Source organism: Anopheles maculipalpis, chromosome 2RL (assembly GCF_943734695.1).
Source record: "Anopheles maculipalpis chromosome 2RL, idAnoMacuDA_375_x, whole genome shotgun sequence".
NCBI classification, from domain to species: domain Eukaryota; kingdom Metazoa; phylum Arthropoda; class Insecta; order Diptera; family Culicidae; genus Anopheles; species Anopheles maculipalpis.
In genome coordinates, this window is record NC_064871.1 from 54,606,344 (window position 1) to 54,617,322 (window position 10,979).

General features: G+C 39.8%; 1 protein-coding gene across 2 annotated transcripts in view; it reads left to right on the top strand.

Annotated features, from left to right (window-relative positions):
- LOC126557215 (DNA replication licensing factor Mcm5) overlaps positions 1-10,979 on the top strand; it is a 296,187-nt gene that overhangs the window by 190,618 nt on the left and 94,590 nt on the right. The gene's annotated exons all lie outside the window — the stretch shown is intronic.

The window sequence follows — 10,979 nt, forward strand, 5'->3', positions numbered from 1 at the left end:
ATCTTTGATTAAATCTGTAATTTAAGAGCCCAAACCAGCGTAAGCTTAACACACATTTTCTTTCCATCACGCGTACTGATTACACTGTAGCTGTAAGCTCTTAACCACCTTGACCCTCCATCACGATTTCCGTTTGATGGTTGTTTTCTAGTTATTATGATTCTAGCACATCTCCTGCTGTCGTTGCCGACAGTACCACTCGGGCCCCACTTTCTTCATAATATTAATAAACGATAATTAAACGCCTGCTAAGAATGGCGCTGATGGCAGAGCCTTCTGCTGAAATGATGTGATGAGTTCTCTTTCCATTTTTGCGCGTTTGGAGTTGAATTAATATTTTTCGCTTCATCTTTGCCGCGGCTGCAAATGAGCGCCAAACACGCCGTGTATCTGTGCTACGGTTGCTGCTAAGTCGCTAGAAATTGTGTGCAGCGTGAGATAATCCTACAGATTTCCGGCACGAACATGACGCGTGACGGTCGCTTAGTTTGGAGAATGGGTTCGCTTGACACCTCATCTGTCGTGTTAATTTGTAGTGTGCATAAACGTCGCTAGCCGGACGGATGGACGGATGGTCGGCCCGGTGAAACCAAGGGCGAATGCTGAGTTAGCAGGAGGACAAAATAATAGACAAAATAGGAGTAACAATTGCCTGGACTTCTTCACTGTGAGTTACTTAAATAGTGTCTTTATTTGCTGACTATTATTTTACCTTTATTCCTTCCAACAGAAAAAAACGAAAACATTAAAATTGTTTCTCTAACTATTTTTGTTATCCAAATACACGCTGCAATTCTTTTGGACATTACTTTGTTATATATTCCATAGGACAATGTTATCAACACACATTCCACTGTGCGTTACACAAGCTCGTGCAGCCGGAACCATGGTGATGGTTGTCATGTATCTTTTCATCTCTTACAATCACTCACAGAACCACTACAACATCTTCGCCCTTTGATGCTAACATTATCACTCCAGAGATGCTAAGTAATGAGGCAGAAGTTACATAATTACAGACATGGTATTCCCTTCTCTCCATCATTCTCGGCCTTTGTATGTTTTACATCACTGAGTGCTGGGGAAGTGCGCAATGAAAAGCGTTGACGAGGTCTAGTATACAGACATTAAGGGCTTAAGGGAAGCTATACAGCTACAGTAGCATTTTCATTTAGGTATGCGTCACTGATGTCCTCCTTTGTACTACAAATCGCTGAAGTTTGATAGTGTGACTGCGACTTGGTGCCCGTTGCGACACGTGGTCTTGTTGCGAGTAAACCGAGTGGGCGGATTTGTCGACGATGTCGGGAAAATTTCAATGCTTCCCACTCAACGATCAGCATCATCTCCAGTTGCCAACAAGGGAAAGGCAAGCTACTGCCGTTGCTATAAAACACTGCAATTGCATGCAATTCTGTTGCTGTTGCAGGCGAGCTCGTTAATGCTATTGTTTGTCTCACGATTCACCTCCCACCGCCCCTTCTATTTCCTCGCGCTGTCCCATAGTTGTAACAAATGTGGCAAAAAACTGCAGCAATGCATTTTAGCGAGTGCTGTGGAAAGCCAAAAATACGACTGAAGTTGATGAAATTTCCACTTTGCTTCGTGTAATTAAAGTTGAATCTTTTTTGGTTTTGTTTTTCGTTCACCGCTTGTTTAACATGACATGCATGTTATTCCTTTTTGCAAAATCGGTTACTGCTCAATTACACAATAACTATAATCGTTTAGTACGAGGCTTCAACGGGAAGTGTTTTTTTTTATTTTCTCCCCAAAGTTATGACAAAAATTGAATGACCCGTCATTGTTGCGAGTGTGTAACAACCTTAATGTGATATGAGGCGTCGCCTTGGCTCGATGTTTGGCTTCGGAATGGTGCTAATGCCTTGTTGTTGAAATTTTAAGCTTATGCAATAGCTTTGTTAAGACTGCATCCAGTTTCACAACATGCACTCGTATCCAGGTTGACACAAGATTCCCTAAAATAGCTACAGCTTTGCCTATGTTACTTTGACGTTTATTATATAAGAAACTAGCAATTCTTAGCAGCGGTCTAGCCGAACGTATGCTTCAAGTGAGTGTAACATAAAACTCAACCGTTGCAGCCGTACCAGGAGGAGTCGTCTTATTTATGTGCGTACTAAAATACCTCCATCCCAGGTACAGCAAATTAAACTACCGAAAACTAGTGCTTGTTGTCGCGAGTACACTTCCGGTGCTTGAAGCCTGTTGCCAGCAGTTAGTGGAAAGTGATATTGTTATTTCTACTGTCCCAGTCGTAGCACGACGCTTCTTCCGGTGGACGATAGTTCGTACACCGGCTGGTGCAAATTACGCTCGGTGCAATAATCCACCGGTGCAGCTTATGGACCAGCTCGAATTGCATTCTACCGAAAATGACAATTGGGTTTGCGGAGAGCTGTACCGTGGTGTCGGTCGCTATTCGAAACCCACACCCGACAGTAATATTCGCACGTGTGGCAAGTGGCAACATCTCTGAGCCAAGGCTGAGCTCAAATATCTATCCCAAACCCTGCAGCAATCTGTTGGAATGTTCCTCTTCTTTTATCTTGCACGAGACGGAAGTCTTGTTCGTTCGCATGTGTTTTCGACAGTGCTTTCCCTGGCTGACTTGTTGAGGGTAGAGAGTCAGAGTAAAATATCTTTTTCGAGTGTTGCTAATGTGCCTTGTCGATGTCGATGTCCCAACATATTTTCGGCCGAATTTAATCCATATGACGATATAGTACTTAACTGTACACAAGCGAATAGATGACTGGTTAATTGCTTAAAACCGTTGGCAGGCGCTATTGGGTTTAAATCACATAGATGTTGGCGTTACAATGTAGTTTATATTTTAAAATAACAACCACTAAACTGGACTGGCTATCTCTCTCTCTTTCTGGATGTTTGGTTCGTTTTAAATAACGAGAGCACTGTCCAACATTAAGCCTGTTCTAAACTATCGTACTAAAGATAGTACATCCAGATAATTAAAACAGTGGGCTGCGTATTATAAGGTTCATAAAGTAATGGAAATTACTGCAGAGGCATTCAGATTATTCGAAATCCTCGTCCAAAGATGAGCTTTGAATTATCTGAAACTACGGATGATCCGGAAATCACCCAAGATATCACCCAAGATGTACTAAAATCCATTAAGCATGCGTTATAAATCACACTAAAATATACGACCCAAGATATGAGTATTCACAACGCTGGCGGTTTCCGATAAAATCTATACATCATATACATACCGTATCGGGAATTATATGCCGACAAGAATGATTTGTGAAGCATATCTACATTAATATCAGTACGAAATACACACATACAACAGAAAATAGTCAATATTCCATATTCAATAACGCCGTTTTGTTCCATTCAAGCAGATGCCCAACGATGAAATATTATCCCATTTACTTCAGTAGTTTCGTCGATTGTTGATTGCTTTAGGAATTGTTCTTTTCGATAGAATCCTCGACAAAACTATAGCCAAACTACACTTTCATACTTACATATACGTTTCCTTCCGTAGAATAAACACATTTCCTTGTGACTGTATCGTTCTAGCAGGAAACACTAGCTCTGGGATTGTGTCTTTACAATTCCGATACGGTTTCTAAATAAAAAACACATCTGAATTAAAAATTACCACCCGAAGGTCAACATGCAACGGTCAAATCTTCTCATGATACAATATTCACCAAACCATTCCGGGGCATGCACTTTGCAGGCTCAAATCGATTCGACTGAGACTCTGGTCTCTCGGACAGAAACAACACATGCACTAGATATGGTTCTTTGAAACGATAAATAAACTATGATCCGCCCAGAATACACGCCATTGGATACGGATGCATTCGAAATCCATAATCTACGTTTTTGTTCCGTTTACGATGGTCGATTCTATTTTCTTTTGCACGATCGACATCATAAGCCTGCGTCGTTGGTGGCAAACTAATAACCTTTGCTCTTGATCATCGCCACGACCACGAACGACGAGAAGCGCGAGTGTTTGATGGGTGATAAATTATGCTTTCCACTGGCAGTCGTTGGGCTGGGATGTGATAAATGTCTTGCACTTTCCTGTGTGCCACTGCTGTCAGGACATGCAATTCTTCCATACGGTGCACCTGGCTCCATTACGAAATTCCACTGCAAATGCAAAAAATAAGTCACCATTAATAATAGATTTCAATTAGTTGCCACCAGAAGGTACCGTGTCCTACTCGGTCGCGTGTGTACTGCACCTACAACCATTGTACCAGGCTACACTCGAAATGCATTTATTCTCCCTTTCGGTGGTATAATATAGAATTTCATATTCTGCATCTACAGCTTTCTAGTCAGCTGCAAGCTTCACGTAAAAGAAAATCTGAATTGTTTTTTCGAAAGTAATATGTGTGACATATTCTCGACACGTTCTGGATGATGTGGATTGCAGACAATTTCGGATTCTTCTGATGCTGGTGAAAGCGTTGAAAGTGACAGGAAACATAAATAAAAGAATTAAACGTACACACACACCGCATCACAACCAAGCAGCAATGCCACCAACGGTCGTGATAAACAGTGTCAGTGTCAAAAGATGTCTGTCGGATCGCAACATTTTTCGGAAGGAAGAATCACAGCACTAGCACAACAAATGTGGTTTTGTTATGTGACAAGATTCACAAATTTTCCTCCGACAAATACAAATTGTCCCTATCAGAAATAAGGGACATCAAATCTTTGTCTAAAGAAGGAGAGTGAAAAAAATGAACCCCAACTAATAAAAGCTAATGCTTGAGCTAAGGAGATATTGTTCCTTCCGATAACAAACAATGAACAGTAACAATGGAAGTAACGATGTGGGCGTTTTTCGACAATCTCTCGTTTATTTGTTTTCTACTGCACAATAATATTTGACGATAACAAAATGTCTGGTATGTCTGTCACACATGGTACAGCTTTTTAATTTCACGACGAAAATATACATAAAATATTCATGAAAGCATAAAATTTATCATTTTAATTTTCCTGAAACTCATAAATCTAAAGTGATTACATAATGCTTCATTTTGACGAAAATGTAAAGAACTAGCAACAGGCTGATGGACCGACGATGGTAAACACAATTTCAATTCGTCCCAATTCGGTTTAAATGAAATTCCACCATTTCCGTAGCATAACTGTGCGGTCGGCAAGATCGAGAATGATTGATGTTTGGAAATATGAAGAACCTCTTTCGCATAGTAATATTTTCTTCAAAGAAACCATTTCAGGCACGCTATCTTGAGTAGGAATGAATCATAAGCAAGAAGCTCCACAACTGAGCAGATGCCACAGGATGTTTTGCATTCAGACTTCATTTTCCGCTAATGAAACATTGTCAAGGCATATTGGTTGTGCCGCACCGAGGTTGTCTTGAACGTTAAGGTGCTCGACTAAAATGGAGCACCAATTAAGAGTGATTTATACCAACGATAAATAAATTTCGTTAAATACGATAACTTCTGCAAACAAGCATTAGCGATAGCTGTTCTTCTCTCGTTCACAAACATTGTGACAGCTAACGACAGCATAGTGTGTCATTTTTATAAATCATTATCAGTAAATAGTTTTATATGAAACCTGCTTACCTGAAAAATGGAAACCATTAAAGGAAAATGTTAAGAACACTTATTGAAGCATCCGTAGGGTTCCAGTCATGCCGATGCACACAATTAATTGACGGTAAAAGTAGGTTAAGCATTCGTTGCAGACCTCTTTACCTAGAATCTGTGAAAATAGCGTTATGGCGTAGGGGTGATGAGTTGCCCTTTTTTCCAGCTCGAAAATTCTTTCCTTTTTTCCTCTACAGTACACTACACAGATTTTACCCTCATTAGTCCTAGCGCACTCAGCGAAGACGTTCTCGAGGAGGTGCCTGCATTAGTGTAGCAAAAGGAGTTAATAATACTTATGCTTTACTACTCTATTTTCTGCACTGCAGTCAGGCAGGCAACACATATAAATGTATCGGTAACTACAAGCATTGGTAACAAATTTGTAAACTATGTTTTCTTCTGTTTTATAGAAAATCTTGTAATTGCGTAGCTATTATAGCACCATTTATCAAATATCAAGAGCAATCTTCTTCTTGGCTTAACGACCTCTATGGTCACGCCCGGCCATCGATTTGGTTCACTAGACTTCCGATACGACGTAATTGGTTAATCAGTCCTCACTACGGGGGGACGGTCCGGATGGTATTTGAACCCCGGTCCTCCCGTTTGAAGATCGGCGCCGCTATCGCCTACACTACCGGGCCGCCCCGATGAAGAACTACATGGAACCTACAACAATGAAAACTGCTCAAGAACATGCTAAATTTTCTAATTTAACTAATTTCTGCAAGCGTCTTTCTTTCTTATTTTAGATGACGTACTGAAGAAACGTTTCAAATGTGCCATATCATTTATTTCCTTTTACTACTGTTTATACCTCATACGAACAACACACGGCATTGTTCCGTTTGATCTAACTTAACCTACCAGGAAGTAATCTATTTGATGCAGAAAATTACACACTTAAACGAACATGGTCTCATTTTTTGCATCTGTGTTTATGAAGGTATAATTTATGAGTCACGGTCCAACAATCCTAATGGCTAAGAAAACGTACCATTGCTCTAACCTGCAGGTTGTAATAAGGTAGCGTTTGACCTTGCCCGAATAGTTGCTCTTTCGTCCTACTCACAAAGGCAACAACTTTAACTTAACTTTGGTTATTGCCAAGTAATGCTACAAAAAACAAAGCCAAGAATCTGCTCGTTTTAATCACAATCGTACATAATCAATACCAATTATTAAGACATTATCTTGGTACTTCCTTTCCTAGGTCTAGAGATGGTTCAATAAAACTAAAAACCTCTCAGGCAACTTCCAATAATGGCTGCTTTTTTTACTATGTATATACGTATGGATTTTCGAATACTTTAGATTTCTTTTTCATTCGTCCCAAATAGTCGTTATCGAATGAAATGTATTTGTAACCGTGTTTACCATTGTATTGGGTATGTTTCCCAAACATTCAATCAAACTTCAAAGCATACAGCATTCCGATTACCACATTACATTAGTGGTGTCTGTAATCCAGGCTTGAGAAGCGCGCGTTGCACAAATTTAACATTTACTATAAACAGCCCACATTCCTCACACACACACACACATACACACTATTTGAATTTTATTTGAACATCGGCAAAAGAAGCAACATGCTCATTCTCAGCCAAACATTTCGCATGAACAAGTTCCGGATATTTGAAATATTCCAGCGTTTTGCTCACCGGAACATAGCCTCAGTAGAAAACAGGAAGCTTTACCGCGGTGGGCGGTGGAAGCTTGAAGCTTAATAAAATATTCAAACCATACAACGCTACTTCACAGTGTTGTGTCTTTTCCTACCTGGCAGCATTTGGAGCCTCCAAATCCAATAAAGAACCTTCTTCACTAACCCCACTCAATCAAACTGTTGGCTTGGCTGGACAACTTGGGCAAGCTTGAGGGAAAACTTGCTATCATGTTTCACTTTTATTTAGCCATGTTTTACTTACAGTTTACGAGTTTTCACATCATCCCTTTTCCCAATGGGACCTTTTCAAGCTGCTGGAACCGTAGTAAAGACATTAAAACTGGACGCTTTTAATTACTCTTGGGTTTTGATAGCCCGTTAGACTTGAGCGGTCGGTTGTAGTGGCGCAGTCGCTTGGGCAGAAATAACATTAAATTTCATTATCTGTAGCACATGTCGAAGTAGTAATGCTTTTAAACCGATAGACAATTTTGCCAGCCCGATACGATAAAAAGTCATTTGGTGACTCATTAAATCTAAAAGACGATTTATATCGTTTCGTATATCGTATGTGTAACTACATTTTCTATTGCTGAATTGTCTTTCAAATCTAAAAACGTTTAGAAACATATTTGCAGTTGCAGAATGAGATATCCAATTAAAGATAAGAGACTACTTATAGTATGGTACGTGTGAAAGAGCTGCTTATTGTCATGACGAATCTTGGATGGAAAAGGCTCGATATTAATTATTAACGAAGAGTGAGCGAGCGGTATCACGTCTCTGCTCATGAAGCCTGAACGGTTAAAAAGGGATAGTTTACATCTTTATATAATGTATAGTTCCAACAATGGGGCGGCCTGGTTGTTTAGGCAACAGCGGCACCGATCTTCAAACGGCAGGACCGGGGTTCAAATCCCATCCGGAGCCATTTCGATGGCCGGCATGACCTTAGAGGTCGTTAAGTCAAGAAGAAGAAGACGAAGAAGAATAAGAAGAAAAAGAAGTTCCGGCAATCTTCTCTGGTATTTCTTTCTAGAAACTAATGGCCGAACAAACAAGTTTTTGTAGCTAAACTACATCTGCATCATCAATTCTAACAGAATTTTTTTAAACGAGTCCATCATTATAAGTGAAAATCTCCTCATGGAGAAGTAAACCGTCATATATTTATGTGGACATCACGGTTGCCAGAATGGCATAGAAAGTGTGCTAAATTCGCGATTGATCGACACGAATAAATACATCACAAAACTACATACAAACAAATCTAGGCAAAGATTAGTTGAGTGATTCTGTTTGTGAAAGTTATCAGCAAAAATGCACACGTTCTTCATCTGTCTCTGAATTTATAAAACTTTTTTTTTTCCTGTGGCATTGGAGGTTCTCGTTTTCTCAATTTAAATATAGTTTAGAAATGCGTATCGTAGCTCGGCCAGTTGTGTCCTTGTGGTGTCTAAAGAAGACAGATAAAGCAATCTACGATGCAAACTAGGGACGTAACGAGCCTCAATTCAATTTGTTCACAGCATTTTGCCACGCGACTGGAAAATGGAAAATGACGTTTGATGGTGTTTCCCGGGACGGGACAGGGTGTAAATGTTTTCGCGAGTGTCGAAAGCTGCCTGAACGTGGACTTGCTATGAGTATCTGTGAATTGAGATAAATGAAGGATTACTGGCAAAAAGGAAGCATTTCTAATAATGGTGTCTCAGTCACGCACCATACTTTGCGACACTTCAAACGAAACTGCGAAACGACAAAATTTGACGATCCATCCAATATGCTCTAGTTTACAATCTGCCTTAACACGGTTCGTTGCTGCTGCTTAGAGTGTCCTTCTGCCATGCCACTTCCGCTTTGTGTAATTAAAAGGAGAAAAGTGTTAGACGAGATATTTTCGTGACATAATCAGGTTTGCTGCGGAGTATAAAACAATTAAATTTAGAATCCACTTGCACAGATCTTACCAGCACCCTAAAGAAGTTCGTAAGACTTTGGCCATTTGTGAATGGAGCTACTTACTTCTTTTCCGAGCCGAGTTTGTATCCTGCCATTAACGACTGTTCAATTCCCAGTGGTCGTTATCTTTTTTTCTGCTTTATCATCTTCCAACTGAAAGAATGCAAAAGGAGCTTTAGGGTATTGACAGGAAGAAAAGTTCAACTTGGTTTTTCTTCTTTTAACAAAATTGGATACTAAGTTTCTCCTCTCTTTTCACTGTCCGCTTCGTACAGTGTCGTCTTTTCTCTTTGCCTTGCCTCCCATCAGCTGTTTCGAATTGATGAAAAGTTTCTTTTCAGTTCTTATGTTCTGTTACTCCATTTGCAGGGTTGGAAGGCAGGAATGTTCTTAATAATTGCTAAAAAAAAAGCTGTCTTTCTTTTCATTCGTTAAATTCTTTACTCGTATTCGGTTTGTACCGTGAACAGTTGTGCAATTTACTTTCGAAAGATGAAAACAAGTTTGCTTTGCAAAATATTTGAAGCAATTGTAGCAGAAGCAAATGAATGTAAGAAAAATCAACATGGATACTTCGAAACGACTACAACTTGACGCAATATTATCGTCAATATTATCAATATTATCGTCCATTATATTTAATAGAGAATCCAAAACTGTGCCGCTTTGCAATGTTGCAGCAAGACACCTTCTAAACCGCAAAACGTCGTCTGTGAATTCAGGAGGAGTTGACCATTAATCTAGCCTTATTTGCAAATACTATGCCTGCTATGTCTAAGTAGATAGGCAGATAGGACTTTATGAGCCGGGTTGTCCGGTATAATTCTCATCACATGACCAGACCGCAAAAGCCTAGCGTGTCTAATCCGATGCACAATATTGTACAGCTCACAGAGTTGACCATTCCAGCACACGCTTGGCACGTTCGATCGTGAGACAGAAATTTTCGTCATTTTTGGTAGATTCAGTGAAAAGTTCCCGCAGGCTATGTTATGACGGATTGACTGGTAGTGACTTTGACAGTCTAAACATTACGTCTCAATCACAACATCTACGTTGTTTTTGATGATGTTGGTGACTTTTGACTAAAGTTACGCCCTGGACTTCGACATTTTACACCACTCACTAGATCTTTTAGCAAAGTACGTAAAACTGTATAACGATTAAATATTCTTTGCTGATGTATTTAATGGATTCTCCTTACATTAAAGTTTTCTACAAAACAGTTATTAAAAGCAGGTCAGTATATTTTTCAAACAATAAGCGAATCATCGATCAAACTGGTTTATATTCTGAACATAACCTTCATAACCTCTACGTTGCCTTATTTTCTTGAGCATTACCTTAACTTAGGGAGAAATTTATGATGTAATATATTGGGTAGATCTAATTGACGGCAATTTTTTAATACACTTTAATCATGTTAAATTAATTTTTCTATTTCTCTCCCTATCTTCCTCCTTGTAGATGCTACCAGATATAACTAACCAGCACACAGAGCTAATAGCAGCACTACAAGAGCCAACAACTACCAGCGAATACCTTTACTACACCTTCCCCGGAACCAACCCGAATGCTACTCCTATGTTCCTACCACGCCGTGCAAGCTGTCTAGACGTTCCGGAACAATGCTACACTGTTTAATCCAGAGCACGCTGTCTCTTGCTGTCGTCGGTTGCGTCGCCATCGCTGCATCATAG